At 68.4% G+C, this 26,090-nt stretch overlaps 17 non-coding genes across 17 annotated transcripts; 11 read left to right on the forward strand and 6 right to left on the reverse strand.

Moving 5' to 3' along the window:
- Nucleotides 1-487: 487 nt before the first annotated feature.
- On the reverse strand, nt 488-559 carry TRNAD-GUC (transfer RNA aspartic acid (anticodon GUC)). Its single transcript has one exon. It is a non-coding gene; the product is annotated as a tRNA-Asp (tRNA).
- Nucleotides 560-1,175: 616 nt separating this feature from the next.
- TRNAL-CAG (transfer RNA leucine (anticodon CAG)) lies at nt 1,176-1,258 on the forward strand. Its single transcript has one exon. It is a non-coding gene; the product is annotated as a tRNA-Leu (tRNA).
- Nucleotides 1,259-2,905: 1,647 nt separating this feature from the next.
- TRNAG-GCC (transfer RNA glycine (anticodon GCC)) lies at nt 2,906-2,976 on the forward strand. Its single transcript has one exon. It is a non-coding gene; the product is annotated as a tRNA-Gly (tRNA).
- Nucleotides 2,977-4,801: 1,825 nt separating this feature from the next.
- Nucleotides 4,802-4,884, reverse strand: TRNAL-CAG (transfer RNA leucine (anticodon CAG)). The gene has a single exon. It is a non-coding gene; the product is annotated as a tRNA-Leu (tRNA).
- Nucleotides 4,885-5,500: 616 nt separating this feature from the next.
- On the forward strand, nt 5,501-5,572 carry TRNAD-GUC (transfer RNA aspartic acid (anticodon GUC)). The gene has a single exon. It is a non-coding gene; the product is annotated as a tRNA-Asp (tRNA).
- A 703-nt stretch (nt 5,573-6,275) lies between these two features.
- TRNAG-UCC (transfer RNA glycine (anticodon UCC)) lies at nt 6,276-6,347 on the forward strand. The gene has a single exon. It is a non-coding gene; the product is annotated as a tRNA-Gly (tRNA).
- A 288-nt stretch (nt 6,348-6,635) lies between these two features.
- Nucleotides 6,636-6,707, forward strand: TRNAE-CUC (transfer RNA glutamic acid (anticodon CUC)). The gene has a single exon. It is a non-coding gene; the product is annotated as a tRNA-Glu (tRNA).
- A 4,063-nt stretch (nt 6,708-10,770) lies between these two features.
- Nucleotides 10,771-10,841, reverse strand: TRNAG-GCC (transfer RNA glycine (anticodon GCC)). The gene has a single exon. It is a non-coding gene; the product is annotated as a tRNA-Gly (tRNA).
- A 1,656-nt stretch (nt 10,842-12,497) lies between these two features.
- TRNAL-CAG (transfer RNA leucine (anticodon CAG)) lies at nt 12,498-12,580 on the reverse strand. The gene has a single exon. It is a non-coding gene; the product is annotated as a tRNA-Leu (tRNA).
- A 606-nt stretch (nt 12,581-13,186) lies between these two features.
- TRNAD-GUC (transfer RNA aspartic acid (anticodon GUC)) lies at nt 13,187-13,258 on the forward strand. Its single transcript has one exon. It is a non-coding gene; the product is annotated as a tRNA-Asp (tRNA).
- A 704-nt stretch (nt 13,259-13,962) lies between these two features.
- TRNAG-UCC (transfer RNA glycine (anticodon UCC)) lies at nt 13,963-14,034 on the forward strand. The gene has a single exon. It is a non-coding gene; the product is annotated as a tRNA-Gly (tRNA).
- Nucleotides 14,035-14,315: 281 nt separating this feature from the next.
- On the forward strand, nt 14,316-14,387 carry TRNAE-CUC (transfer RNA glutamic acid (anticodon CUC)). Its single transcript has one exon. It is a non-coding gene; the product is annotated as a tRNA-Glu (tRNA).
- A 4,071-nt stretch (nt 14,388-18,458) lies between these two features.
- On the reverse strand, nt 18,459-18,529 carry TRNAG-GCC (transfer RNA glycine (anticodon GCC)). The gene has a single exon. It is a non-coding gene; the product is annotated as a tRNA-Gly (tRNA).
- Nucleotides 18,530-20,184: 1,655 nt separating this feature from the next.
- TRNAL-CAG (transfer RNA leucine (anticodon CAG)) lies at nt 20,185-20,267 on the reverse strand. Its single transcript has one exon. It is a non-coding gene; the product is annotated as a tRNA-Leu (tRNA).
- A 605-nt stretch (nt 20,268-20,872) lies between these two features.
- TRNAD-GUC (transfer RNA aspartic acid (anticodon GUC)) lies at nt 20,873-20,944 on the forward strand. The gene has a single exon. It is a non-coding gene; the product is annotated as a tRNA-Asp (tRNA).
- A 705-nt stretch (nt 20,945-21,649) lies between these two features.
- TRNAG-UCC (transfer RNA glycine (anticodon UCC)) lies at nt 21,650-21,721 on the forward strand. The gene has a single exon. It is a non-coding gene; the product is annotated as a tRNA-Gly (tRNA).
- A 302-nt stretch (nt 21,722-22,023) lies between these two features.
- Nucleotides 22,024-22,095, forward strand: TRNAE-CUC (transfer RNA glutamic acid (anticodon CUC)). Its single transcript has one exon. It is a non-coding gene; the product is annotated as a tRNA-Glu (tRNA).
- The last annotated feature ends 3,995 nt before the right edge of the window (nt 22,096-26,090 follow it).

Consider the following 26,090-nt stretch of genomic DNA (forward strand, 5'->3'; position numbering starts at 1 on the left):
CGCCTCTGGGGGGCGCTCTGGCCGCCCTGCGGCTCCCGGGCCCTCGCCCCCCGACACACGCTGCCCCTCCCAGACCCGCTGGCCTGGGCCCTTCTCCACCCGCTGGTCCGCGAGCCCACATCCCGCACCGACGGAGGACCCCACACGGCCGCCACCCACCCGTCCCCCGTGCGGCACCCCCTTCCCCCGCTTCCCCGCCACGGGGCAGCGTCGCGTCCCCAAGGAGCGCCTTGAGCACAGCCACTCGTCAGGCGCCGTGGCCACGACAGGAGGCCCTGGCTGGGCTGTGGCGATCCCGCACGCGCGCGCGCCGGAGGGGGGGGGGTGGCGAGGAAGGGAAAGGGGTGGCGGTGGTCGACGGCGGGCAGGCCGGACACCCGTCGTCGCCCTGCGCCTCTTGTCGGACGCTGGAGGGAGGAGAAGAAGGGCCCTGGGGGCAAACGTTTGGAGAGAGCGGCGACGCCGGCGACCAAAAAGGGCGTCTTGCCTCCCCGTCGGGGAATCGAACCCCGGTCTCCCGCGTGACAGGCGGGGATACTCACCACTATACTAACGAGGACGGCGGCGGCCACCCGGGCGCCCGACCCCTCTCCGCCTGCCTGCCCACGCCTACCCCTGCCCTCGACGCCCTGCCTTACACAGGCGTCCGCCACACGCCACACCCGACGCGACCCCAAACCAACCGCGTCAGCCCCCACAGCAGTCCCCCTGCCCCCCACTCGGAGTGGACCAGGGACCCGGGCCGGGCGGGCGGCGCTGAATACCCCGAGTGCGCCGCTGCCTACCGCCTGCCAAGCGGAGATCCCGCCGGCAGGAGAGACCCGAGAGGGCAAGCACGGCTGCGAGCAGGAGGACGGGGGCTCAGGATGGCCAGAGGCGGACGACGGAGGGGAGGGGAGGGCAGGGGAGAGCAGGGGAGGGCAGGGGAGGGCAGGGGAGGGGGCGGTGGCGGCGCAAGAGGCTGGCTCGACGGCGCCCTCTGGGTGCAGAGCCGGGGATGTGCGAGCGGGGCGGGCGGGCGGCGGCTGCGGCGGGGCGGCCAGTCGGCTGGCCGAGCTCCCGGTCGGCCGGTCCCCGCGCGCGCCCCGTCCCTTGCGCACCCACACAGCCGCCAGCCAGCACCAGCTTTCGCGCCGGGTCCCAGCCAGGCGAGCGGCGACGCGCCCAGGCCCGCCGTCAGGATGGCCGAGCGGTCTAAGGCGCTGCGTTCAGGTCGCAGTCTCCCCTGGAGGCGTGGGTTCGAATCCCACTCCTGACACGCCCCCCTTTTGGCGCGCCCAACGAGGGCACGGGACACCGGCGGGCCTGGACGACGCCCTATAGCAAGCCCCGGCCTGCCTGACGGGCCGCTCCTGCCTGGCACCGGAGCAGAAGGGGCCCAGTATGGAGCCCCGACGCCTCCACCCTCCTGGCCACAGGCTTTGCGCACACACGCCCTCCCCCACCAATTCACGCGCCTTTCCCACCTGATCCCACACCCGCAGGCTTGGGGAACCTCGCGGCACCTCCTTTCGGGGGGCTGTGTTTTCCTTCCTCCCTCCCGCTCCCGCTCTCGCTCCCGCTCTCGCTCTCGCTCAGGCTCCCGCTCCGGCTCCGCTGCCGGCGCATGCTCCCGCGCCCGCTCTGGCGCCGGCTCTGGCGAACGCTCCACTCCCACCGCCCCCTGCGGGCCAGGCGCGTGCGCAAAGGCCAAAAGCCCTCCGCATTCGGTTCTCCACCAGACTCGTGCCTGGTGAACAGCGCCTCGCTCTCCGAGCCGTGCGCTTCAGCCACCAGGAGCACACCGTCCCGCACCCTGTCCTTTCCGCCGGCCCCCATTCCATTCCCTCCACATCCTACGCAGGTGGCCCGTGGTGCCCACGAGGATTTTCCACCTTGACGCCTTGCCCTGGCCACGCCTGCCTGCCTGCCTGCCTGCCTCCCGGGACACAGGCGGCCCAGCCACCTGCTCGCCGGCTAACGCCAGGGCCCTCCCTTCACTGGGCCTGGCCCTGGAGTCCAGCCCGCAAAGGTGGTTCCCGTGAGCGCTGGGCGGAGGGAAGCCCTGGATACCCAAGCCACCCACCTGGGCGCCACAGCGCATCTCCGCGCCGGAAGCCGCGGCCCGGCCGGGACCCCAGGAGCCCAGAGCGCTCCCTCACCGCGCCATCGGCCAGCTGGCCACTCTGCCCACGCGCTCCTGCGAGCCAAGATCGCGCTCCTGCCTCACAACCACCGCACCCGAGCTGGGCCCCTAGGGAGAGCTGCGGGCCAGAGCTCAGACACCTTGCTTTGGTCTCCCGGCCTGAGCGGTACTCAGAGGCGCCGGCCGCGCTACCGGGCCTCCGACTTCTCCACACGGCACGCGCGCGCACGCGCGGGGGACGGACACACACACACACACACACACACACCACCCCACGGCACCCCACGTGCGCACACAACCGCAGCTCCGTTCCCCAGACCCTCCGCTCCCCCCCTGGCCCTTGCACACACTGAGTGGACGAGAAAGCCATCAGCCAAAGGGACTTTGGGTCGGTGCTGACACGAGCTGCTGAAGGGAACGTCAGTGCTCAGCTGCGCCCGCCACACATCCCCCGTGCTGTGTGCGATTCGGGCGCAGGCCGGGCTTGGTCCGCCTCCTGGCTTCCCTGGCAACCGACCCCCAGCGGGGCAGTGTCTGGCGCCCCCCCTCCCACCAGGGAGAAAGCACAGGATGAGCCTAGTCAGCCTGCACGCGCCGGTGCCTCGCTCTGCCCGTCTGCGCCGCTCCCTAGGGCTCTGGACGTGCCTGGAGCCTCTTTTTCAGGCCGCCCGTCCGCCTCCTGCTCCCACGAAGCAGATGCTCGCGACTGGCCCCGACCCGCGTCTGGCCGCCGCTGGGGAGCGCCGCTGGGGAAGCCGTCTGTTGACCACTGCCATCGGTGCATGGGTGGTTCAGTGGTAGAATTCTCGCCTGCCACGCGGGAGGCCCGGGTTCGATTCCCGGCCCATGCAGTGCTCTGTCCCCTTTTGGCCCTGCAGCCCCAACGCTGGCACGGCCCGGCTTCCTCTCTCCAAAGCTCCAGGCACCTGGCCTACACCAACCCTGCTCCCACCGGGGGGGACCGCCCCTGCCCTGCCCCACTCTGACGCCCATTCCCTTCTTCTTGGGCTCTCTTGTCCAGGCGACCAAACTCCACCCTGCATTGGGCCAAGGCCCCTGGCCCGCCCACACGCTCTCTTTGCCCCTTTTCTCTTCGGGACCCTGACCACCCGGCTTGACTCGCCCACTTCGCTTCCAGAAATACTTCCGCGCACCACCACACACCCGTACCCCGATCGCGCCTCGGGGTGTGGGCACGCCCCACCTCGCCCCACCTCCACTCCTTTCGCCACCGCTCCTCCCTCCCTGCCTCACTCTCCCCACACTCCCAAAATCCTCCTGTCTCTGACAACCAGGAACAACCAAGTTGCCACCCCTACCACTGATACATCCCATTCTCCGGCAGGGGCCCTCACAAACTCACTAGGGTGCACCAGGAAGACCACATTCATGGCACAACACCATCGTCCCGACACACGCTCTCTGTTCTCTCTATGCCCTGCTTGGCCACAGTATCCTTCAAATCCCGCCGCTCCTCCATCGCTAAGACCACCGCCAGCACCAGCACTAGCAGCAGCACCACCAGCACCAAGCTCCCCCTCCACCAGCATCAGCAGCAGCAGCGGCATCACCACCACCACCACCACCACCACCACCACGAGCCCCCCCGCCCAACAGCAGCACCAGTAGCAGCAGCAGCGGCACCAAGTCCACCAGCAAAGCAGCACCCGGACCATCACCAACATCAGCTCGGCAGCCTCCTTCGACACTACCCCCGCCGCCGCGGCAACCAGCCACCAGCAGGACCAAGTCCACCACCGCACACCACCACGGGCACCATTGCCAACAGCACTAAAGTCCTTCGGCATCACCGCCACCAGCACCAACAGAACCAAGGCCACAACCAGCGCACCGGCATAGGCATCATCGCCAACAGCACTAAGGTCCTCCACCATCACTATCACCCCCCCACACCACCACCACTAGGACCAAGTCCACCACCACACCACCACGGGCACCACTGCAAACAGCACTAAAGTCCTTCAACACCGCCACAACGAGGTAGGCAGGAGTGCAGTCAGGCATATGTGGCCAGGGTAAGCTTTCAAGGGGCAAAATCCTCGTGGGCACCACGGCCACCTGCGTAGGCTGTGGAGGGAATGGAATGGAGGCCGGCGGAAAGGACAGGGTGCGAGACGGTGTGCTCCTGGTGGCTGAAGCGCACGGCTCGGAGAGCGAGGCGCTGTTCACCAGGCACGAGTCTGGTGGAGAACCGAATGCGGAGGGCTTTTGGCCTTTGCGCACGCGCCTGGCCCGCAGGGGGCGGTGGGAGTGGAGCGTTCGCCAGAGCCGGCGCCAGAGCGGGCGCGGGAGCATGCGCCGGCAGCGGAGCCGGAGCGGGAGCCTGAGCGAGAGCGAGAGCGGGAGCGAGAGCGGGAGCGGGAAGGAGGAAGGAAAACACAGCCCCCCGAAAGGAGGTGAGCAGAGACGTGCCGCGAGGTTCCCCAAGCCTGCGGGTGTGGGATCAGGTGGGAAAGGCGCGTGAATTGGTGGGGGAGGGCGTGTGTGCGCAAAGCCTGTGGCCAGGAGGGTGGAGGCATCGGGGCTCCATACTGGGCCCCTTCTGCTCCGGTGCCAGGCAGGAGCGGCCCGTCAGGCAGGCCGGGGCTTGCTATAGGGCGTCGTCCAGGCCCGCCGGTGTCCCGTGCCCTCGTTGGGCGCGCCAAAAGGGGGGCGTGTCAGGAGTGGGATTCGAACCCACGCCTCCAGGGGAGACTGCGACCTGAACGCAGCGCCTTAGACCGCTCGGCCATCCTGACGGCGGGCCTGGGCGCGTCGCCGCTCGCCTGGCTGGGACCCGGCGCGAACGCTGGTGCTGGCTGGCGGCTGTGTGGGTGCGCAAGGGACGGGGCGCGCGCGGGGACCGGCCGACCGGGAGCTCGGCCAGCCGACTGGCCGCCCCGCCGCAGCCGCCGCCCGCCCGCCCCGCTCGCACATCCCCGGCTCTGCACCCAGAGGGCGCCGTCGAGCCAGCCTCTTGCGCCGCCACCGCCCCCTCCCCTGCCCTCCCCTGCCCTCCCCTGCTCTCCCCTGCCCTCCCCTCCCCTCCGTCGTCCGCCTCTGGCCATCCTGAGCCCCCGTCCTCCTGCTCGCAGCCGTGCTTGCCCTCTCGGGTCTCTCCTGCCGGCGGGATCTCCGCTTGGCAGGCGGTAGGCAGCGGCGCACTCGGGGTATTCAGCGCCGCCCGCCCGGCCCGGGTCCCTGGTCCACTCCGAGTGGGGGGCAGGGGGACTGCTGTGGGGGCTGACGCGGTTGGTTTGGGGTCGCGTCGGGTGTGGCGTGTGGCGGACGCCTGTGTAAGGCAGGGCGTCGAGGGCAGGGGTAGGCGTGGGCAGGCAGGCGGAGAGGGGTCGGGCGCCCGGGTGGCCGCCGCCGTCCTCGTTAGTATAGTGGTGAGTATCCCCGCCTGTCACGCGGGAGACCGGGGTTCGATTCCCCGACGGGGAGGCAAGACGCCCTTTTTGGTCGCCGGCGTCGCCGCTCTCTCCAAACGTTTGCCCCCAGGGCCCTTCTTCTCCTCCCTCCAGCGTCCGACAAGAGGCGCAGGGCGACGACGGGTGTCCGGCCTGCCCGCCGTCGACCACCGCCACCCCTTTCCCTTCCTCGCCACCCCCCCCCTCCGGCGCGCGCGCGTGCGGGATCGCCACAGCCCAGCCAGGGCCTCCTGTCGTGGCCACGGCGCCTGACGAGTGGCTGTGCTCAAGGCGCTCCTTGGGGACGCGACGCTGCCCCGTGGCGGGGAAGCGGGGGAAGGGGGTGCCGCACGGGGGACGGGTGGGTGGCGGCCGTGTGGGGTCCTCCGTCGGTGCGGGATGTGGGCTCGCGGACCAGCGGGTGGAGAAGGGCCCAGGCCAGCGGGTCTGGGAGGGGCAGCGTGTGTCGGGGGGCGAGGGCCCGGGAGCCGCAGGGCGGCCAGAGCGCCCCCCAGAGGCGGGCGGCGGGCGGTGGGGCCTGCGGAGCCGCACAGCTGCGCCGGGCCGGCGCGGGTGGGGCGCCGGGCGGCCGCTGCTGGCGCGTGTGGCGGCGCCGAGCTGCGGTCGGGCAGGACGTCGGGGCAGGGCTGCGCCAGGCGGCCGAGGCGGTGGAGAGAAGGCGTGAAGGCGCTGCTGCGAACCCTGGGCCGGCGTCTGGGGGCGGCCCGGGCTGTGCAGCGTTGGTGGTATAGTGGTGAGCATAGCTGCCTTCCAAGCAGTTGACCCGGGTTCGATTCCCGGCCAACGCAGCTGGCCAACCTTTTGCGTGGCTCCAGGGCCCTCGTGCCCGGGCCCGATGGGAGCCGGGAGCCCGGAGCCCGGAGCCCGGAGCATGGAGCGTGGCCGAAGCTGAGCGCGTGTGTGAGGGAAGGAGGCGTGCAGCGTTTTGAGGGTGCTGCCAGCAGGGTAGGTGGATTGGCAGGGCCGGCGGGCGGCTGGCCGTGGCAAGGCGGGGGCCTTGGAGGCAAAGCAGAAGCGCGTGGGTGGTATGGAGGCGCTGGGTCCAGGGGGTGCGGGCCAGGCGTGGAGCCCGCCGCTCCCTGGTGGTCTAGTGGTTAGGATTCGGCGCTCTCACCGCCGCGGCCCGGGTTCGATTCCCGGTCAGGGAAGCCTTTCTTCTTCCTCTCGGCCTACCTACCAACCTGCCCAGCGCATCCGCGCCCCTTTTAGCCAGCTTCTCCCTTGCCACGCCGCCTCGGCGCCCACGCAAGGCCAGCCGCCCCGTCTAGCCCAAGCCTTGCCCTGTCGCCTCGGCCAGCCCAAGCCTTTTGGCCTCGCCAGCCGGCCGCCCAACTGCAGGGCTTGGGCGCCTCCCCTGGACGCTGGCCGGGCTCCCCCTCTTCCTCCGCCCCAAACCCGAGAGGCCGCGATACCCTCTATCCCCACTCATGGCCACCAGCAGACGCCCGCACGTCCAGCCAGCCCAGGGGCTTGGCCTCTGTGGCTGCAGTGCTGTCTTCAGGAGAAACCTCGCCACCCCTGACAGGACACCCCTTGCTCCTTCCTGAGGTGCTAGTTCGTGGTGTCGGTGCTGGGAAGAGGGGCAGGGGGAGTGGGGGAGGAGGTCTGGGGAGCGTGAGCAATCTACCTCTTCGAGCCGGGTACCCTGCTGGAGCCCCTGGTCCCTTGCCTCTCCCCCCGGCCAGCCACGGCCCGGCCCAGCTTCCCAGCACCGACACCACGAACCTCTGGGCTGGCCGCGTCTCCCGTGCCCGGCGATTGCGGTCCACGTGGGTGCTGGCCTTGGGCGGAGATGGGAGCAGAGAGCCGGCCCGTGGCGCCCCGGAGGTGGGGTTGGGAAAGCGAATCTGGGCACGTCCAGGTCGCCGGACCACCAGGCAGAGCAGGTGAGACAGCGGGGAGATTCGGGAGGCCGGTGGGGAAAACCCAACGGCCGAGCGGGTGGGAGGGGCTGGAGGCGCACGGGAGACACACAGGGTGGACTTCTAGCCAACACGTCCCTCACATCGCCTCACCACCACTCCCCTGAATCCTATGGCAAAGTGGCAAGCGTGCTCCCTGGAGCACCCTCCTCCCCCTCCAGCCCTACCCTCATCCCGCAGACCCACGACCTGGACGGCACCTTAAAGATGTTCTCATTGCCCATTCAGCCTTAGCGTACACCTAGCCAGGGTCTACTCCATCCCTCTCTCCACCCCTGTGCGCGTCGTCTCCTACGGGTGCTCCTCTAGGGAAATCGCAGACCAGGGTCTCCTTCCCGCCAACACGTTCACGCCCCTGTCCGCCAAGCGTTTGCTCTCTGTTCAGAGATTGTCTCCTTCAGAGCCCAAGCGGACAGCCCGTGCCCCGCCCAAACCTGCCGCTGCAGCCCACTCGCTGGATTGGGACAAGGTCGTACCAGCCAGGAAAGGAACCCCTGTGGGCGTCCGGGTGTTTACCATCACCACAGGGAGTTCCTTCAGCACCCTTGCCTCTGTGTGCATGCGTACGTGAGTGAGTGTGTGTGCGTGGGGGGGGGGAGGCAGCCGCGGTGGGGGAAGCGCAGGATGAAGGTGTTTGCTCCCGTGGGTGGCCTCCCACGGGGGTTAGGGCAGAGGGCGACAAGGATCCCAGAAGGACGGGAGGGCCGGGAGCAGCCCGGATGTGTGGGTGGAGTGCCGGGCGGGGAAGTGTGGGGCTTGCGGACCCGGCCGAGAGCGTGGCTGGCCACTCAGGCAGGGTCTCTGCGGAGGCTTGGGGCGTCTTACCCGGCACGCGTGCACGTGTGCGGGAGGGTGAGCTCAGATCTGAGGTAGGGGAGGAGACGGAGTAGGAGTGTGCCTGAGGAGCCTGTGGGAGGTCCGACTGCTGGCCTTGAGTGTGAGAGATGGGTGTGGGGTACACGGGGTGGGTGGCGGGTGGCAGGGGTCTAGCCTGGAGGCTGGCAGGAGCAGCACGCGGCAAGTGGTGGGGAGTGGGTCCCGGCGTAAAAAAGCTGGAGTCCCCCGTGGTGGGAGAGGACCATGGCGGTGGTGCGGGGGGAGACTGCTGTGCTGTGCTGTGCTATGCTGTGTTGTACTGCAGGGCGCTCGGGCCAACGGGTGGGGTGCAGGGGGACGTGGGTGGGAAGCCGGTAGGCAGGCAAGCACGGGAAACACAGAGAGATGGGGGACCGGGTCTAGGAGCCGTCCCAGCGGGGTGAGGAATTCCACAGCCCCGGAGACTTCAGTCACCTATCATTGGGACAGTCAGTCAGGTCTCAGGGGTCGTCCTGGGGTTGAGATTCAGAGAGGCCAACAGGACAAATGCCACCCAGGATCATTGACCAGTGAGGACTTGGAAAGGAGGGGGCGAGGAGGCAGGCGACAGGTGTGGGGATGTTGGGCCAGAGGGGCGGCCGGGGCGGGGGGGAGGTACTGGCTGAGCTGGTACTTGTGTTGTTGCTGGTGGATGACTTGGTGCCGCCGCTGCTGGCGATGGTGGTGGTGGCCTTTGGTGCCGTTGGTGACGGTGCCAGGGCTGCCGGGGTGATGGTGGACACGGTCTTGGTGGTGGCGGTGGTGGTGGTGATGAAGGACTTCAGTCCTGTTGGCGATGGTGCCCGTGCCGGTGTGGTGATAGTGGAGCTCGTGGAGGTGGCGGTGGCGATGGCGGTGGTGGTGATCGTAGAGGACTTGGGTGCTGTTGGTGATGATGTCCATGCTGGTGCGCTGGTGGTGGACTTGGTGCTGCTGCTGGACTTGGTCATGGTGGTGGTGGTGGTGAAGGACGTCAGTGCTGTGGGCCATGGTGCCTGTGCCAGTGTGGTGATGGTAGACTTGGTCTTGCTGCTGCTGCTGCTGCTGCTGCTGCTGCTGCTGCTGCTGCTGCTATGGTACGAGGGGTTGGGGGTAGACTACGTGGTGTGGGGGTGGTACTGATGGTGGAGGACTTGGGTGCCGTCGGCGATGATGTCCATGCGCGTGAGCTGGTGGTGGACCCGGTCCTTCTGGTGATGGTGGTGGGGGCGGTGATGATGGTGAAGGACTTCAGTCCTGTTGGTTTTGGTGCCCGTGCCGGTGTGGTGATGGTGGACTTGGTGGTGGTGGTGGTGGTGTTGAGGACTTTAGTGCTGTTGGCAGTGGTGCCCGTGGTGGTGTGGTGGTGGACTTGGTCCTAGTGGTGGTGGTGTGGGGGGGTGATAGTGATGGTGGAGGACCTTAGTGCTGTTGGCGATGATGCCTATGCCGGTGCGCTGGTGGTGGCCTTGGTTCTGTTGGTGCTGGTGGCGGTGATGCCGAAGGACTTTAGTGCTGTTGGCAATGGTGCCCGTGGTGGTGTGCGGTGGTGGACTTGGTCCTGCTGGTGGCTGGTGGCCGCGGCGGCGGGGGTGGTGTCGAAGGAGGCTGCCGAGCTGATGTTGGTGATGGTCCGGGTGCTGCTTTGCTGGTGGACTTGGTGCCGCTGCTGCTGCTACTGGTGCTGCTGTTGGGCGGGGGGGCTCGTGGTGGTGGTGGTGGTGGTGGTGGTGGTGGTGCTGCCGCTGCTGCTGCTGATGCTGGTGGAGGGGGAGCTTGGTGCTGGTGGTGCTGCTGCTAGTGCTGGTGCTGGCGGTGGTCTTAGCGATGGAGGAGCGGCGGGATTTGAAGGATACTGTGGCCAAGCAGGGCATAGAGAGAACAGAGAGCGTGTGTCGGGACGATGGTGTTGTGCCATGAATGTGGTCTTCCTGGTGCACCCTAGTGAGTTTGTGAGGGCCCCTGCCGGAGAATGGGATGTATCAGTGGTAGGGGTGGCAACTTGGTTTTCCTGGTTGTCAGAGACAGGAGGATTTTGGGAGTGTGGGGAGAGTGAGGCAGGGAGGGAGGAGCGGTGGCGAAAGGAGTGGAGGTGGGGCGAGGTGGGGCGTGCCCACACCCCGAGGCGCGATCGGGGTACGGGTGTGTGGTGGTGCGCGGAAGTATTTCTGGAAGCGAAGTGGGCGAGTCAAGCCGGGTGGTCAGGGTCCCGAAGAGAAAAGGGGCAAAGAGAGCGTGTGGGCGGGCCAGGGGCCTTGGCCCAATGCAGGGTGGAGTTTGGTCGCCTGGACAAGAGAGCCCAAGAAGAAGGGAATGGGCGTCAGAGTGGGGCAGGGCAGGGGCGGTCCCCCCCGGTGGGAGCAGGGTTGGTGTAGGCCAGGTGCCTGGAGCTTTGGAGAGAGGAAGCCGGGCCGTGCCAGCGTTGGGGCTGCAGGGCCAAAAGGGGACAGAGCACTGCATGGGCCGGGAATCGAACCCGGGCCTCCCGCGTGGCAGGCGAGAATTCTACCACTGAACCACCCATGCACCGATGGCAGTGGTCAACAGACGGCTTCCCCAGCGGCGCTCCCCAGCGGCGGCCAGACGCGGGTCGGGGCCAGTCGCGAGCATCTGCTTCGTGGGAGCAGGAGGCGGACGGGCGGCCTGAAAAAGAGGCTCCAGGCACGTCCAGAGCCCTAGGGAGCGGCGCAGACGGGCAGAGCGAGGCACCGGCGCGTGCAGGCTGACTAGGCTCATCCTGTGCTTTCTCCCTGGTGGGAGGGGGGGCGCCAGACACTGCCCCGCTGGGGGTCGGTTGCCAGGGAAGCCAGGAGGCGGACCAAGCCCGGCCTGCGCCCGAATCGCACACAGCACGGGGGATGTGTGGCGGGCGCAGCTGAGCACTGACGTTCCCTTCAGCAGCTCGTGTCAGCACCGACCCAAAGTCCCTTTGGCTGATGGCTTTCTCGTCCACTCAGTGTGTGCAAGGGCCAGGGGGGGAGCGGAGGGTCTGGGGAACGGAGCTGCGGTTGTGTGCGCACGTGGGGTGCCGTGGGGTGGTGTGTGTGTGTGTGTGTGTGTGTGTGTATCCCCCGCGCGTGCGCGCGCGTGCCGTGTGGAGAAGTCGGAGGCCCGGTAGCGCGGCCGGCGCCTCTGAGTACCGCTCAGGCCGGGAGACCAAAGCAAGGTGTCTGAGCTCTGGCCCGCAGCTCTCCCTAGGGGCCCAGCTCGGGTGCGGTGGTTGTGAGGCAGGAGCGCGATCTTGGCTCGCAGGAGCGCGTGGGCAGAGTGGCCAGCTGGCCGATGGTGCGGCGAGGGAGCGCTCTGGGCTCCTGGGGTCCCGGCCGGGCCGCGGCTTCCGGCGCGGAGATGCGCTGTGGCGCCCAGGTGGGTGGCTTGGGTATCCAGGGCTTCCCTCCGCCCAGCGCTCACGGGAACCACCTTTGCGGGCTGGACTCCAGGGCCAGGCCCAGTGAAGGGAGGGCCCTGGCGTTAGCCGGCGAGCAGGTGGCTGGGCCGCCTGTGTCCCGGGAGGCAGGCAGGCAGGCAGGCGTGGCCAGGGCAAGGCGTCAAGGTGGAAAATCCTCGTGGGCACCACGGGCCACCTGCGTAGGATGTGGAGGGAATGGAATGGGGGCCGGCGGAAAGGACAGGGTGCGGGACGGTGTGCTCCTGGTGGCTGAAGCTCACGGCTCGGAGAGCGAGGCGCTGTTCACCAGGCACGAGTCTGGTGGAGAACCGAATGCGGAGGGCTTTTGGCCTTTGCGCACGCGCCTGGCCCGCAGGGGGCGGTGGGAGTGGAGCGTTCGCCAGAGCCGGCGCCAGAGCGGGCGCGGGAGCATGCGCCGGCAGCGGAGCCGGAGCGGGAGCCTGAGCGAGAGCGAGAGCGGGAGCGAGAGCGGGAGCGGGAGGGAGGAAGGAAAACACAGCCCCCCGAAAGGAGGTGAGCAGAGACGTGCCGCGAGGTTCCCCAAGCCTGCGGGTGTGGGATCAGGTGGGAAAGGCGCGTGAATTGGTGGGGGAGGGCGTGTGTGCGCAAAGCCTGTGGCCAGGAGGGTGGAGGCGTCGGGGCTCCATACTGGGCCCCTTCTGCTCCGGTGCCAGGCAGGAGCGGCCCGTCAGGCAGGCCGGGGCTTGCTATAGGGCGTCGTCCAGGCCCGCCGGTGTCCCGTGCCCTCGTTGGGCGCGCCAAAAGGGGGGGCGTGTCAGGAGTGGGATTCGAACCCACGCCTCCAGGGGAGACTGCGACCTGAACGCAGCGCCTTAGACCGCTCGGCCATCCTGACGGCGGGCCTGGGCGTGTCGCCGCTCACCTGACTGGGAACCGGCGCGAACGCTGGTGCTGGCTGGCGGCTGTGTGGGTGCGCAAGGGACGGGGCGCGCGCGGGGACCGGCCGACCGGGAGCTCGGCCAGCCGACTGGCCGCCCCGCCGCAGCCGCCGCCCGCCCGCCCCGCTCGCACATCCCCGGCTCTGCACCCAGAGGGCGCCGTCGGGCCAGCCTCTTGCGCCGCCACCGCCCCCTCCCCTGCCCTCCCCTGCTCTCCCCTGCCCTCCCCTCCCCTCCGTCGTCCGCCTCTGGCCATCCTGAGCCCCCGTCCTCCTGCTCGCAGCCGTGCTTGCCCTCTCGGGTCTCTCCTGCCGGCTGGATCTCCGCTTGGCAGGCGGTAGGCAGCGGCGCACTCGGGGTATTCAGCGCCGCCCGCCCGGCCCGGGTCCCTGGTCCACTCCGAGTGGGGGGCAGGGGGACTGCTGTGGGGGCTGACGCGGTTGGTTTGGGTTCGCGTCGCGTGTGGCGTGTGGCGGACGCCTGTGTAAGGCAGGGCGTCGAAGGCAGGGGTAGGCGTGGGCAGGCAGGCGGAGAGGGGTCGGGCGCCCGGGTGGCCGCCGCCGTCCTCGTTAGTATAGTGGTGAGTATCCCCGCCTGTCACGCGGGAGACCGGGGTTCGATTCCCCGACGGGGAGGCAAGACGCCCTTTTTGGTCGCCGGCGTCGCCGCTCTCTCCAAACGTTTGCCCCCAGGGCCCTTCTTCTCCTCCCTCCAGCGTCCGACAAGAGGCGCAGGGCGACGACGGGTGTCCGGCCTGCCCGCCGTCGACCACCGCCACCCCTTTCCCTTCCTCGCCACCCCCCCCCCTCCGGCGCGCGCGCGTGCGGGATCGCCACAGCCCAGCCAGGGCCTCCTGTCGTGGCCACGGCGCCTGACGAGTGGCTGTGCTCAAGGCGCTCCTTGGGGACGCGACGCTGCCCCGTGGCGGGGAAGCGGGGGAAGGGGGTGCCGCACGGGGGACGGGTGGGTGGCGGCCGTGTGGGGTCCTCCGTCGGTGCGGGATGTGGGCTCGCGGACCAGCGGGTGGAGAAGGGCCCAGGCCAGCGGGTCTGGGAGGGGCAGCGTGTGTCGGGGGGCGAGGGCCCGGGAGCCGCAGGGCGGCCAGAGCGCCCCCCAGAGGCGGGCGGCGGGCGGTGGGGCCTGCGGAGCCGCACAGCTGCGCCGGGCCGGCGCGGGTGGGGCGCCGGGCGGCCGCTGCTGGCGCGTGTGGCGGCACCGAGCTGCGGTCGGGCAGGACGTCGGGGCAGGGCTGCGCCAGGCGGCCGAGGCGGTGGAGAGAAGGCGTGAAGGCGCTGCTGCGAACCCTGGGCCGGCGTCTGGGGGCGGCCCGGGCTGTGCAGCGTTGGTGGTATAGTGGTGAGCATAGCTGCCTTCCAAGCAGTTGACCCGGGTTCGATTCCCGGCCAACGCAGCTGGCCAACCTTTTGCGTGGCTCCAGGGCCCTCGTGCCCGGGCCCGATGGGAGCCGGGAGCCCGGAGCCCGGAGCATGGAGCGTGGCCGAAGCTGAGCGCGTGTGTGAGGGAAGGAGGCGTGCAGCGTTTTGAGGGTGCTGCCAGCAGGGTAGGTGGATTGGCAGGGCCGGCGGGCGGCTGGCCGTGGCAAGGCGGGGGCCTTGGAGGCAAAGCAGAAGCGCGTGGGTGGTATGGAGGCGCTGGGTCCAGGGGGTGCGGGCCAGGCGTGGAGCCCGCCGCTCCCTGGTGGTCTAGTGGTTAGGATTCGGCGCTCTCACCGCCGCGGCCCGGGTTCGATTCCCGGTCAGGGAAGCCTTTCTTCTTCCTCTCGGCCTACCTACCAACCTGCCCAGCGCATCCGCGCCCCTTTTAGCCAGCTTCTCCCTTGCCACGCCGCCTCGGCGCCCACGCAAGGCCAGCCGCCCCGTCTAGCCCAAGCCTTGCCCTGTCGCCTCGGCCAGCCCAAGCCTTTTGGCCTCGCCAGCCGGCCGCCCAACTGCAGGGCTTGGGCGCCTCCCCTGGACGCTGGCCGGGCTCCCCCTCTTCCTCCGCCCCAAACCCGAGAGGCCGCGATACCCTCTATCCCCACTCATGGCCACCAGCAGACGCCCGCACGTCCAGCCAGCCCAGGGGCTTGGCCTCTGTGGCTGCAGTGCTGTCTTCAGGAGAAACCTCGCCACCCCTGACAGGACACCCCTTGCTCCTTCCTGAGGTGCTAGTTCGTGGTGTCGGTGCTGGGAAGAGGGGCAGGGGGAGTGGGGGAGGAGGTCTGGGGAGCGTGAGCAATCTACCTCTTCGAGCCGGGTACCCTGCTGGAGCCCCTGGTCCCTTGCCTCTCCCCCCGGCCAGCCACGGCCCGGCCCAGCTTCCCAGCACCGACACCACGAACCTCTGGGCTGGCCGCGTCTCCCGTGCCCGGCGATTGCGGTCCACGTGGGTGCTGGCCTTGGGCGGAGATGGGAGCAGAGAGCCGGCCCGTGGCGCCCCGGAGGTGGGGTTGGGAAAGCGAATCTGGGCACGTCCAGGTCGCCGGACCACCAGGCAGAGCAGGTGAGACAGCGGGGAGATTCGGGAGGCCGGTGGGGAAAACCCAACGGCCGAGCGGGTGGGAGGGGCTGGAGGCGCACGGGAGACACACAGGGTGGACTTCTAGCCAACACGTCCCTCACATCGCCTCACCACCACTCCCCTGAATCCTATGGCAAAGTGGCAAGCGTGCTCCCTGGAGCACCCTCCTCCCCCTCCAGCCCTACCCTCATCCCGCAGACCCACGACCTGGACGGCACCTTAAAGATGTTCTCATTGCCCATTCAGCCTTAGCGTACACCTAGCCAGGGTCTACTCCATCCCTCTCTCCACCCCTGTGCGCGTCGTCTCCTACGGGTGCTCCTCTAGGGAAATCGCAGACCAGGGTCTCCTTCCCGCCAACACGTTCACGCCCCTGTCCGCCAAGCGTTTGCTCTCTGTTCAGAGATTGTCTCCTTCAGAGCCCAAGCGGACAGCCCGTGCCCCGCCCAAACCTGCCGCCGCAGCCCACTCGCTGGATTGGGACAAGGTCGTACCAGCCAGGAAAGGAACCCCTGTGGGCGTCCGGGTGTTTACCATCACCACAGGGAGTTCCTTCAGCACCCTTGCCTCTGTGTGCATGCGTACGTGAGTGAGTGTGTGTGCGTGGGGGGGGGGGAGGCAGCCGCGGTGGGGGAAGCGCAGGATGAAGGTGTTTGCTCCCGTGGGTGGCCTCCCACGGGGGTTAGGGCAGAGGGCGACAAGGATCCCAGAAGGACGGGAGGGCCGGGAGCAGCCCGGATGTGTGGGTGGAGTGCCGGGCGGGGAAGTGTGGGGCTTGCGGACCCGGCCGAGAGCGTGGCTGGCCACTCAGGCAGGGTCTCTGCGGAGGCTTGGGGCGTCTTACCCGGCACGCGTGCACGTGTGCGGGAGGGTGAGCTCAGATCTGAGGTAGGGGAGGAGACGGAGTAGGAGTGTGCCTGAGGAGCCTGTGGGAGGTCCGACTGCTGGCCTTGAGTGTGAGAGATGGGTGTGGGGTACACGGGGTGGGTGGCGGGTGGCAGGGGTCTAGCCTGGAGGCTGGCAGGAGCAGCACGCGGCAAGTGGTGGGGAGTGGGTCCCGGCGTAAAAAAGCTGGAGTCCCCCGTGGTGGGAGAGGACCATGGCGGTGGTGCGGGGGGAGACTGCTGTGCTGTGCTGTGCTATGCTGTGTTGTACTGCAGGGCGCTCGGGCCAACGGGTGGGGTGCAGGGGGACGTGGGTGGGAAGCCGGTAGGCAGGCAAGCACGGGAAACACAGAGAGATGGGGGACCGGGTCTAGGAGCCGTCCCAGCGGGGTGAGGCATTCCACAGCCCCGGAGACTTCAGTCACCTATCATTGGGACAGTCAGTCAGGTCTCAGGGGTCGTCCTGGGGTTGAGATTCAGAGAGGCCAACAGGACAAATGCCACCCAGGATCATTGACCAGTGAGGACTTGGAAAGGAGGGGGCGAGGAGGCAGGCGACAGGTGTGGGGATGTTGGGCCAGAGGGGCGGCCGGGGCGGGGGGGAGGTACTGGCTGAGCTGGTACTTGTGTTGTTGCTGGTGGATGACTTGGTGCCGCCGCTGCTGGCGATGGTGGTGGTGGCCTTTGGTGCCGTTGGTGACGGTGCCAGGGCTGCCGGGGTGATGGTGGACACGGTCTTGGTGGTGGCGGTGGTGGTGGTGATGAAGGACTTCAGTCCTGTTGGCGATGGTGCCCGTGCCGGTGTGGTGATAGTGGAGCTCGTGGAGGTGGCGGTGGCGATGGCGGTGGTGGTGATCGTAGAGGACTTGGGTGCTGTTGGTGATGATGTCCATGCTGGTGCGCTGGTGGTGGACTTGGTGCTGCTGCTGGACTTGGTCATGGTGGTGGTGGTGGTGAAGGACGTCAGTGCTGTGGGCCATGGTGCCTGTGCCAGTGTGGTGATGGTAGACTTGGTCTTGCTGCTGCTGCTGCTGCTGCTGCTTCTGCTGCTGCTGCTGCTGCTGCTGCTATGGTACGAGGGGTTGGGGGTAGACTACGTGGTGTGGGGGTGGTACTGATGGTGGAGGACTTGGGTGCCGTCGGCGATGATGTCCATGCGCGTGAGCTGGTGGTGGACCCGGTCCTTCTGGTGATGGTGGTGGGGGCGGTGATGATGGTGAAGGACTTCAGTCCTGTTGGTTTTGGTGCCCGTGCCGGTGTGGTGATGGTGGACTTGGTGGTGGTGGTGGTGGTGTTGAGGACTTTAGTGCTGTTGGCAGTGGTGCCCGTGGTGGTGTGGTGGTGGACTTGGTCCTAGTGGTGGTGGTGTGGGGGGGTGATAGTGATGGTGGAGGACCTTAGTGCTGTTGGCGATGATGCCTATGCCGGTGCGCTGGTGGTGGCCTTGGTTCTGTTGGTGCTGGTGGCGGTGATGCCGAAGGACTTTAGTGCTGTTGGCAATGGTGCCCGTGGTGGTGTGCGGTGGTGGACTTGGTCCTGCTGGTGGCTGGTGGCCGCGGCGGCGGGGGTGGTGTCGAAGGAGGCTGCCGAGCTGATGTTGGTGATGGTCCGGGTGCTGCTTTGCTGGTGGACTTGGTGCCGCTGCTGCTGCTACTGGTGCTGCTGTTGGGCGGGGGGGCTCGTGGTGGTGGTGGTGGTGGTGGTGGTGGTGGTGCTGCCGCTGCTGCTGCTGATGCTGGTGGAGGGGGAGCTTGGTGCTGGTGGTGCTGCTGCTAGTGCTGGTGCTGGCGGTGGTCTTAGCGATGGAGGAGCGGCGGGATTTGAAGGATACTGTGGCCAAGCAGGGCATAGAGAGAACAGAGAGCGTGTGTCGGGACGATGGTGTTGTGCCATGAATGTGGTCTTCCTGGTGCACCCTAGTGAGTTTGTGAGGGCCCCTGCCGGAGAATGGGATGTATCAGTGGTAGGGGTGGCAACTTGGTTGTTCCTGGTTGTCAGAGACAGGAGGATTTTGGGAGTGTGGGGAGAGTGAGGCAGGGAGGGAGGAGCGGTGGCGAAAGGAGTGGAGGTGGGGCGAGGTGGGGCGTGCCCACACCCCGAGGCGCGATCGGGGTACGGGTGTGTGGTGGTGCGCGGAAGTATTTCTGGAAGCGAAGTGGGCGAGTCAAGCCGGGTGGTCAGGGTCCCGAAGAGAAAAGGGGCAAAGAGAGCGTGTGGGCGGGCCAGGGGCCTTGGCCCAATGCAGGGTGGAGTTTGGTCGCCTGGACAAGAGAGCCCAAGAAGAAGGGAATGGGCGTCAGAGTGGGGCAGGGCAGGGGCGGTCCCCCCCGGTGGGAGCAGGGTTGGTGTAGGCCAGGTGCCTGGAGCTTTGGAGAGAGGAAGCCGGGCCGTGCCAGCGTTGGGGCTGCAGGGCCAAAAGGGGACAGAGCACTGCATGGGCCGGGAATCGAACCCGGGCCTCCCGCGTGGCAGGCGAGAATTCTACCACTGAACCACCCATGCACCGATGGCAGTGGTCAACAGACGGCTTCCCCAGCGGCGCTCCCCAGCGGCGGCCAGACGCGGGTCGGGGCCAGTCGCGAGCATCTGCTTCGTGGGAGCAGGAGGCGGACGGGCGGCCTGAAAAAGAGGCTCCAGGCACGTCCAGAGCCCTAGGGAGCGGCGCAGACGGGCAGAGCGAGGCACCGGCGCGTGCAGGCTGACTAGGCTCATCCTGTGCTTTCTCCCTGGTGGGAGGGGGGGCGCCAGACACTGCCCCGCTGGGGGTCGGTTGCCAGGGAAGCCAGGAGGCGGACCAAGCCCGGCCTGCGCCCGAATCGCACACAGCACGGGGGATGTGTGGCGGGCGCAGCTGAGCACTGACGTTCCCTTCAGCAGCTCGTGTCAGCACCGACCCAAAGTCCCTTTGGCTGATGGCTTTCTCGTCCACTCAGTGTGTGCAAGGGCCAGGGGGGGAGCGGAGGGTCTGGGGAACGGAGCTGCGGTTGTGTGCGCACGTGGGGTGCCGTGGGGTGGTGTGTGTGTGTGTGTGTGTGTGTGTGTATCCCCCGCGCGTGCGCGCGCGTGCCGTGTGGAGAAGTCGGAGGCCCGGTAGCGCGGCCGGCGCCTCTGAGTACCGCTCAGGCCGGGAGACCAAAGCAAGGTGTCTGAGCTCTGGCCCGCAGCTCTCCCTAGGGGCCCAGCTCGGGTGCGGTGGTTGTGAGGCAGGAGCGCGATCTTGGCTCGCAGGAGCGCGTGGGCAGAGTGGCCAGCTGGCCGATGGTGCGGCGAGGGAGCGCTCTGGGCTCCTGGGGTCCCGGCCGGGCCGCGGCTTCCGGCGCGGAGATGCGCTGTGGCGCCCAGGTGGGTGGCTTGGGTATCCAGGGCTTCCCTCCGCCCAGCGCTCACGGGAACCACCTTTGCGGGCTGGACTCCAGGGCCAGGCCCAGTGAAGGGAGGGCCCTGGCGTTAGCCGGCGAGCAGGTGGCTGGGCCGCCTGTGTCCCGGGAGGCAGGCAGGCAGGCAGGCGTGGCCAGGGCAAGGCGTCAAGGTGGAAAATCCTCGTGGGCACCACGGGCCACCTGCGTAGGATGTGGAGGGAATGGAATGGGGGCCGGCGGAAAGGACAGGGTGCGGGACGGTGTGCTCCTGGTGGCTGAAGCGCACGGCTCGGAGAGCGAGGCGCTGTTCACCAGGCACGAGTCTGGTGGAGAACCGAATGCGGAGGGCTTTTGGCCTTTGCGCACGCGCCTGGCCCGCAGGGGGCGGTGGGAGTGGAGCGTTCGCCAGAGCCGGCGCCAGAGCGGGCGCCGGAGCATGCGCCGGCAGCGGAGCCGGAGCGGGAGCCTGAGCGAGAGCGAGAGCGGGAGCGAGAGCGGGAGCGGGAGGGAGGAAGGAAAACACAGCCCCCCGAAAGGAGGTGAGCAGAGACGTGCCGCGAGGTTCCCCAAGCCTGCGGGTGTGGGATCAGGTGGGAAAGGCGCGTGAATTGGTGGGGGAGGGCGTGTGTGCGCAAAGCCTGTGGCCAGGAGGGTGGAGGCGTCGGGGCTCCATACTGGGCCCCTTCTGCTCCGGTGCCAGGCAGGAGCGGCCCGTCAGGCAGGCCGGGGCTTGCTATAGGGCGTCGTCCAGGCCCGCCGGTGTCCCGTGCCCTCGTTGGGCGCGCCAAAAGGGGGGCGTGTCAGGAGTGGGATTCGAACCCACGCCTCCAGGGGAGACTGCGACCTGAACGCAGCGCCTTAGACCGCTCGGCCATCCTGACGGCGGGCCTGGGCGTGTCGCCGCTCACCTGACTGGGAACCGGCGCGAACGCTGGTGCTGGCTGGCGGCTGTGTGGGTGCGCAAGGGACGGGGCGCGCGCGGGGACCGGCCGACCGGGAGCTCGGCCAGCCGACTGGCCGCCCCGCCGCAGCCGCCGCCCGCCCGCCCCGCTCGCACATCCCCGGCTCTGCACCCAGAGGGCGCCGTCGGGCCAGCCTCTTGCGCCGCCACCGCCCCCTCCCCTGCCCTCCCCTGCTCTCCCCTGCCCTCCCCTCCCCTCCGTCGTCCGCCTCTGGCCATCCTGAGCCCCCGTCCTCCTGCTCGCAGCCGTGCTTGCCCTCTCGGGTCTCTCCTGCCGGCGGGATCTCCGCTTGGCAGGCGGTAGGCAGCGGCGCACTCGGGGTATTCAGCGCCGCCCGCCGGCCCGGGTCCCTGGTCCACTCCGAGTGGGGGGCAGGGGGACTGCTGTGGGGGCTGACGCGGTTGGTTTGGGGTCGCGTCGGGTGTGGCGTGTGGCGGACGCCTGTGTAAGGCAGGGCGTCGAAGGCAGGGGTAGGCGTGGGCAGGCAGGCGGAGAGGGGTCGGGCGCCCGGGTGGCCGCCGCCGTCCTCGTTAGTATAGTGGTGAGTATCCCCGCCTGTCACGCGGGAGACCGGGGTTCGATTCCCCGACGGGGAGGCAAAGACGCCCTTTTTGGTCGCCGGCGTCGCCGCTCTCTCCAAACGTTTGCCCCCAGGGCCCTTCTTCTCCTCCCTCCAGCGTCCGACAAGAGGCGCAGGGCGACGACGGGTGTCCGGCCTGCCCGCCGTCGACCACCGCCACCCCTTTCCCTTCCTCGCCACCCCCCCCCTCCGGCGCGCGCGCGTGCGGGATCGCCACAGCCCAGCCAGGGCCTCCTGTCGTGGCCACGGCGCCTGACGAGTGGCTGTGCTCAAGGCGCTCCTTGGGGACGCGACGCTGCCCCGTGGCGGGGAAGCGGGGGAAGGGGGTGCCGCACGGGGGACGGGTGGGTGGCGGCCGTGTGGGGTCCTCCGTCGGTGCGGGATGTGGGCTCGCGGACCAGCGGGTGGAGAAGGGCCCAGGCCAGCGGGTCTGGGAGGGGCAGCGTGTGTCGGGGGGCGAGGGCCCGGGAGCCGCAGGGCGGCCAGAGCGCCCCCCAGAGGCGGGCGGCGGGCGGTGGGGCCTGCGGAGCCGCACAGCTGCGCCGGGCCGGCGCGGGTGGGGCGCCGGGCGGCCGCTGCTGGCGCGTGTGGCAGCGCCGAGCTGCGGTCGGGCAGGACGTCGGGGCAGGGCTGCGCCAGGCGGCCGAGGCGGTGGAGAGAAGGCGTGAAGGCGCTGCTGCGAACCCTGGGCCGGCGTCTGGGGGGCGGCCCGGGCTGTGCAGCGTTGGTGGTATAGTGGTGAGCATAGCTGCCTTCCAAGCAGTTGACCCGGGTTCGATTCCCGGCCAACGCAGCTGGCCAACCTTTTGCGTGGCTCCAGGGCCCTCGTGCCCGGGCCCGATGGGAGCCGGGAGCCGGGAGCCGGGAGCCCGGAGCCCGGAGCCCGGAGCATGGAGCGTGGCCGAAGCTGAGCGCGTGTGTGAGGGAAGGAGGCGTGCAGCGTTTTGAGGGTGCTGCCAGCAGGGTAGGTGGATTGGCAGGGCCGGCGGGCGGCTGGCCGTGGCAAGGCGGGGGCCTTGGAGGCAAAGCAGAAGCGCGTGGGTGGTATGGAGGCGCTGGGTCCAGGGGGTGCGGGCCAGGCGTGGAGCCCGCCGCTCCCTGGTGGTCTAGTGGTTAGGATTCGGCGCTCTCACCGCCGCGGCCCGGGTTCGATTCCCGGTCAGGGAAGCCTTTCTTCTTCCTCTCGGCCTACCTACCAACCTGCCCAGCGCATCCGCGCCCCTTTTAGCCAGCTTCTCCCTTGCCACGCCGCCTCGGCGCCCACGCAAGGCCAGCCGCCCCGTCTAGCCCAAGCCTTGCCCTGTCGCCTCGGCCAGCCCAAGCCTTTTGGCCTCGCCAGCCGGCCGCCCAACTGCAGGGCTTGGGCGCCTCCCCTGGACGCTGGCCGGGCTCCCCCTCTTCCTCCGCCCCAAACCCGAGAGGCCGCGATACCCTCTATCCCCACTCATGGCCACCAGCAGACGCCCGCACGTCCAGCCAGCCCAGGGGCTTGGCCTCTGTGGCTGCAGTGCTGTCTTCAGGAGAAACCTCGCCACCCCTGACAGGACACCCCTTGCTCCTTCCTGAGGTGCTAGTTCGTGGTGTCGGTGCTGGGAAGAGGGGCAGGGGGAGTGGGGGAGGAGGTCTGGGGAGCGTGAGCAATCTACCTCTTCGAGCCGGGTACCCTGCTGGAGCCCCTGGTCCCTTGCCTCTCCCCCCGGCCAGCCACGGCCCGGCCCAGCTTCCCAGCACCGACACCACGAACCTCTGGGCTGGCCGCGTCTCCCGTGCCCGGCGATTGCGGTCCACGTGGGTGCTGGCCTTGGGCGGAGATGGGAGCAGAGAGCCGGCCCGTGGCGCCCCGGAGGTGGGGTTGGGAAAGCGAATCTGGGCACGTCCAGGTCGCCGGACCACCAGGCAGAGCAGGTGAGACAGCGGGGAGATTCGGGAGGCCGGTGGGGAAAACCCAACGGCCGAGCGGGTGGGAGGGGCTGGAGGCGCACGGGAGACACACAGGGTGGACTTCTAGCCAACACGTCCCTCACATCGCCTCACCACCACTCCCCTGAATCCTATGGCAAAGTGGCAAGCGTGCTCCCTGGAGCACCCTCCTCCCCCTCCAGCCCTACCCTCATCCCGCAGACCCACGACCTGGACGGCACCTTAAAGATGTTCTCATTGCCCATTCAGCCTTAGCGTACACCTAGCCAGGGTCTACTCCATCCCTCTCTCCACCCCTGTGCGCGTCGTCTCCTACGGGTGCTCCTCTAGGGAAATCGCAGACCAGGGTCTCCTTCCCGCCAACACGTTCACGCCCCTGTCCGCCAAGCGTTTGCTCTCTGTTCAGAGATTGTCTCCTTCAGAGCCCAAGCGGACAGCCCGTGCCCCGCCCAAACCTGCCGCTGCAGCCCACTCGCTGGATTGGGACAAGGTCGTACCAGCCAGGAAAGGAACCCCTGTGGGCGTCCGGGTGTTTACCATCACCACAGGGAGTTCCTTCAGCACCCTTGCCTCTGTGTGCATGCGTACGTGAGTGAGTGTGTGTGCGTGGGGGGGGGGAGGCAGCCGCGGTGGGGGAAGCGCAGGATGAAGGTGTTTGCTCCCGTGGGTGGCCTCCCACGGGGGTTAGGGCAGAGGGCGACAAGGATCCCAGAAGGACGGGAGGGCCGGGAGCAGCCCGGATGTGTGGGTGGAGTGCCGGGCGGGGAAGTGTGGGGCTTGCGGACCCGGCCGAGAGCGTGGCTGGCCACTCAGGCAGGGTCTCTGCGGAGGCTTGGGGCGTCTTACCCGGCACGCGTGCACGTGTGCGGGAGGGTGAGCTCAGATCTGAGGTAGGGGAGGAGACGGAGTAGGAGTGTGCCTGAGGAGCCTGTGGGAGGTCCGACTGCTGGCCTTGAGTGTGAGAGATGGGTGTGGGGTACACGGGGTGGGTGGCGGGTGGCAGGGGTCTAGCCTGGAGGCTGGCAGGAGCAGCACGCGGCAAGTGGTGGGGAGTGGGTCCCGGCGTAAAAAAGCTGGAGTCCCCCGTGGTGGGAGAGGACCATGGCGGTGGTGCGGGGGGAGACTGCTGTGCTGTGCTGTGCTATGCTGTGTTGTACTGCAGGGCGCTCGGGCCAACGGGTGGGGTGCAGGGGGACGTGGGTGGGAAGCCGGTAGGCAGGCAAGCACGGGAAACACAGAGAGATGGGGGACCGGGTCTAGGAGCCGTCCCAGCGGGGTGAGGAATTCCACAGCCCCGGAGACTTCAGTCACCTATCATTGGGACAGTCAGTCAGGTCTCAGGGTCGTCCTGGGGTTTGAGATTCAGAGAGGCCAACAGGACAAATGCCACCCAGGATCATTGACCAGTGAGGACTTGGAAAGGAGGGGGCGAGGAGGCAGGCGACAGGTGTGGGGATGTTGGGCCAGAGGGGCGGCCGGGGCGGGGGGGAGGTACTGGCTGAGCTGGTACTTGTGTTGTTGCTGGTGGATGACTTGGTGCCGCCGCTGCTGGCGATGGTGGTGGTGGCCTTTGGTGCCGTTGGTGACGGTGCCAGGGCTGCCGGGGTGATGGTGGACACGGTCTTGGTGGTGGCGGTGGTGGTGGTGATGAAGGACTTCAGTCCTGTTGGCGATGGTGCCCGTGCCGGTGTGGTGATAGTGGAGCTCGTGGAGGTGGCGGTGGCGATGGCGGTGGTGGTGATCGTAGAGGACTTGGGTGCTGTTGGTGATGATGTCCATGCTGGTGCGCTGGTGGTGGACTTGGTGCTGCTGCTGGACTTGGTCATGGTGGTGGTGGTGGTGAAGGACGTCAGTGCTGTGGGCCATGGTGCCTGTGCCAGTGTGGTGATGGTAGACTTGGTCTTGCTGCTGCTGCTGCTGCTGCTGCTGCTGCTGCTGCTGCTGCTGCTGCTGCTATGGTACGAGGGGTTGGGGGTAGACTACGTGGTGTGGGGGTGGTACTGATGGTGGAGGACTTGGGTGCCGTCGGCGATGATGTCCATGCGCGTGAGCTGGTGGTGGACCCGGTCCTTCTGGTGATGGTGGTGGGGGCGGTGATGATGGTGAAGGACTTCAGTCCTGTTGGTTTTTGGTGCCCGTGCCGGTGTGGTGATGGTGGACTTGGTGGTGGTGGTGGTGGTGTTGAGGACTCTTAGTGCTGTTGGCAGTGGTGCCCGTGGTGGTGTGGTGGTGGACTTGGTCCTAGTGGTGGTGGTGTGGGGGGTGATAGTGATGGTGGAGGACCTTAGTGCTGTTGGCGATGATGCCTATGCCGGTGCGCTGGTGGTGGCCTTGGTTCTGTTGGTGCTGGTGGCGGTGATGCCGAAGGACTTTAGTGCTGTTGGCAATGGTGCCCGTGGTGGTGTGCGGTGGTGGACTTGGTCCTGCTGGTGGCTGGTGGCCGCGGCGGCGGGGGTGGTGTCGAAGGAGGCTGCCGAGCTGATGTTGGTGATGGTCCGGGTGCTGCTTTGCTGGTGGACTTGGTGCCGCTGCTGCTGCTACTGGTGCTGCTGTTGGGCGGGGGGGCTCGTGGTGGTGGTGGTGGTGGTGGTGGTGGTGGTGCTGCCGCTGCTGCTGCTGATGCTGGTGGAGGGGGAGCTTGGTGCTGGTGGTGCTGCTGCTAGTGCTGGTGCTGGCGGTGGTCTTAGCGATGGAGGAGCGGCGGGATTTGAAGGATACTGTGGCCAAGCAGGGCATAGAGAGAACAGAGAGCGTGTGTCGGGACGATGGTGTTGTGCCATGAATGTGGTCTTCCTGGTGCACCCTAGTGAGTTTGTGAGGGCCCCTGCCGGAGAATGGGATGTATCAGTGGTAGGGTGGCAACTTGGTTTTCCTGGTTGTCAGAGACAGGAGGATTTTGGGAGTGTGGGGAGAGTGAGGCAGGGAGGGAGGAGCGGTGGCGAAAGGAGTGGAGGTGGGGCGAGGTGGGGCGTGCCCACACCCCCGAGGCGCGATCGGGGTACGGGTGTGTGGTGGTGCGCGGAAGTATTTCTGGAAGCGAAGTGGGCGAGTCAAGCCGGGTGGTCAGGGTCCCGAAGAGAAAAGGGGCAAAGAGAGCGTGTGGGCGGGCCAGGGGCCTTGGCCCAATGCAGGGTGGAGTTTGGTCGCCTGGACAAGAGAGCCCAAGAAGAAGGGAATGGGCGTCAGAGTGGGGCAGGGCAGGGGCGGTCCCCCCCGGTGGGAGCAGGGTTGGTGTAGGCCAG

Source organism: Ursus arctos, unplaced genomic scaffold (genome assembly GCF_023065955.2).
Source record: "Ursus arctos isolate Adak ecotype North America unplaced genomic scaffold, UrsArc2.0 scaffold_2, whole genome shotgun sequence".
In the NCBI taxonomy this organism is placed as follows: domain Eukaryota; kingdom Metazoa; phylum Chordata; class Mammalia; order Carnivora; family Ursidae; genus Ursus; species Ursus arctos.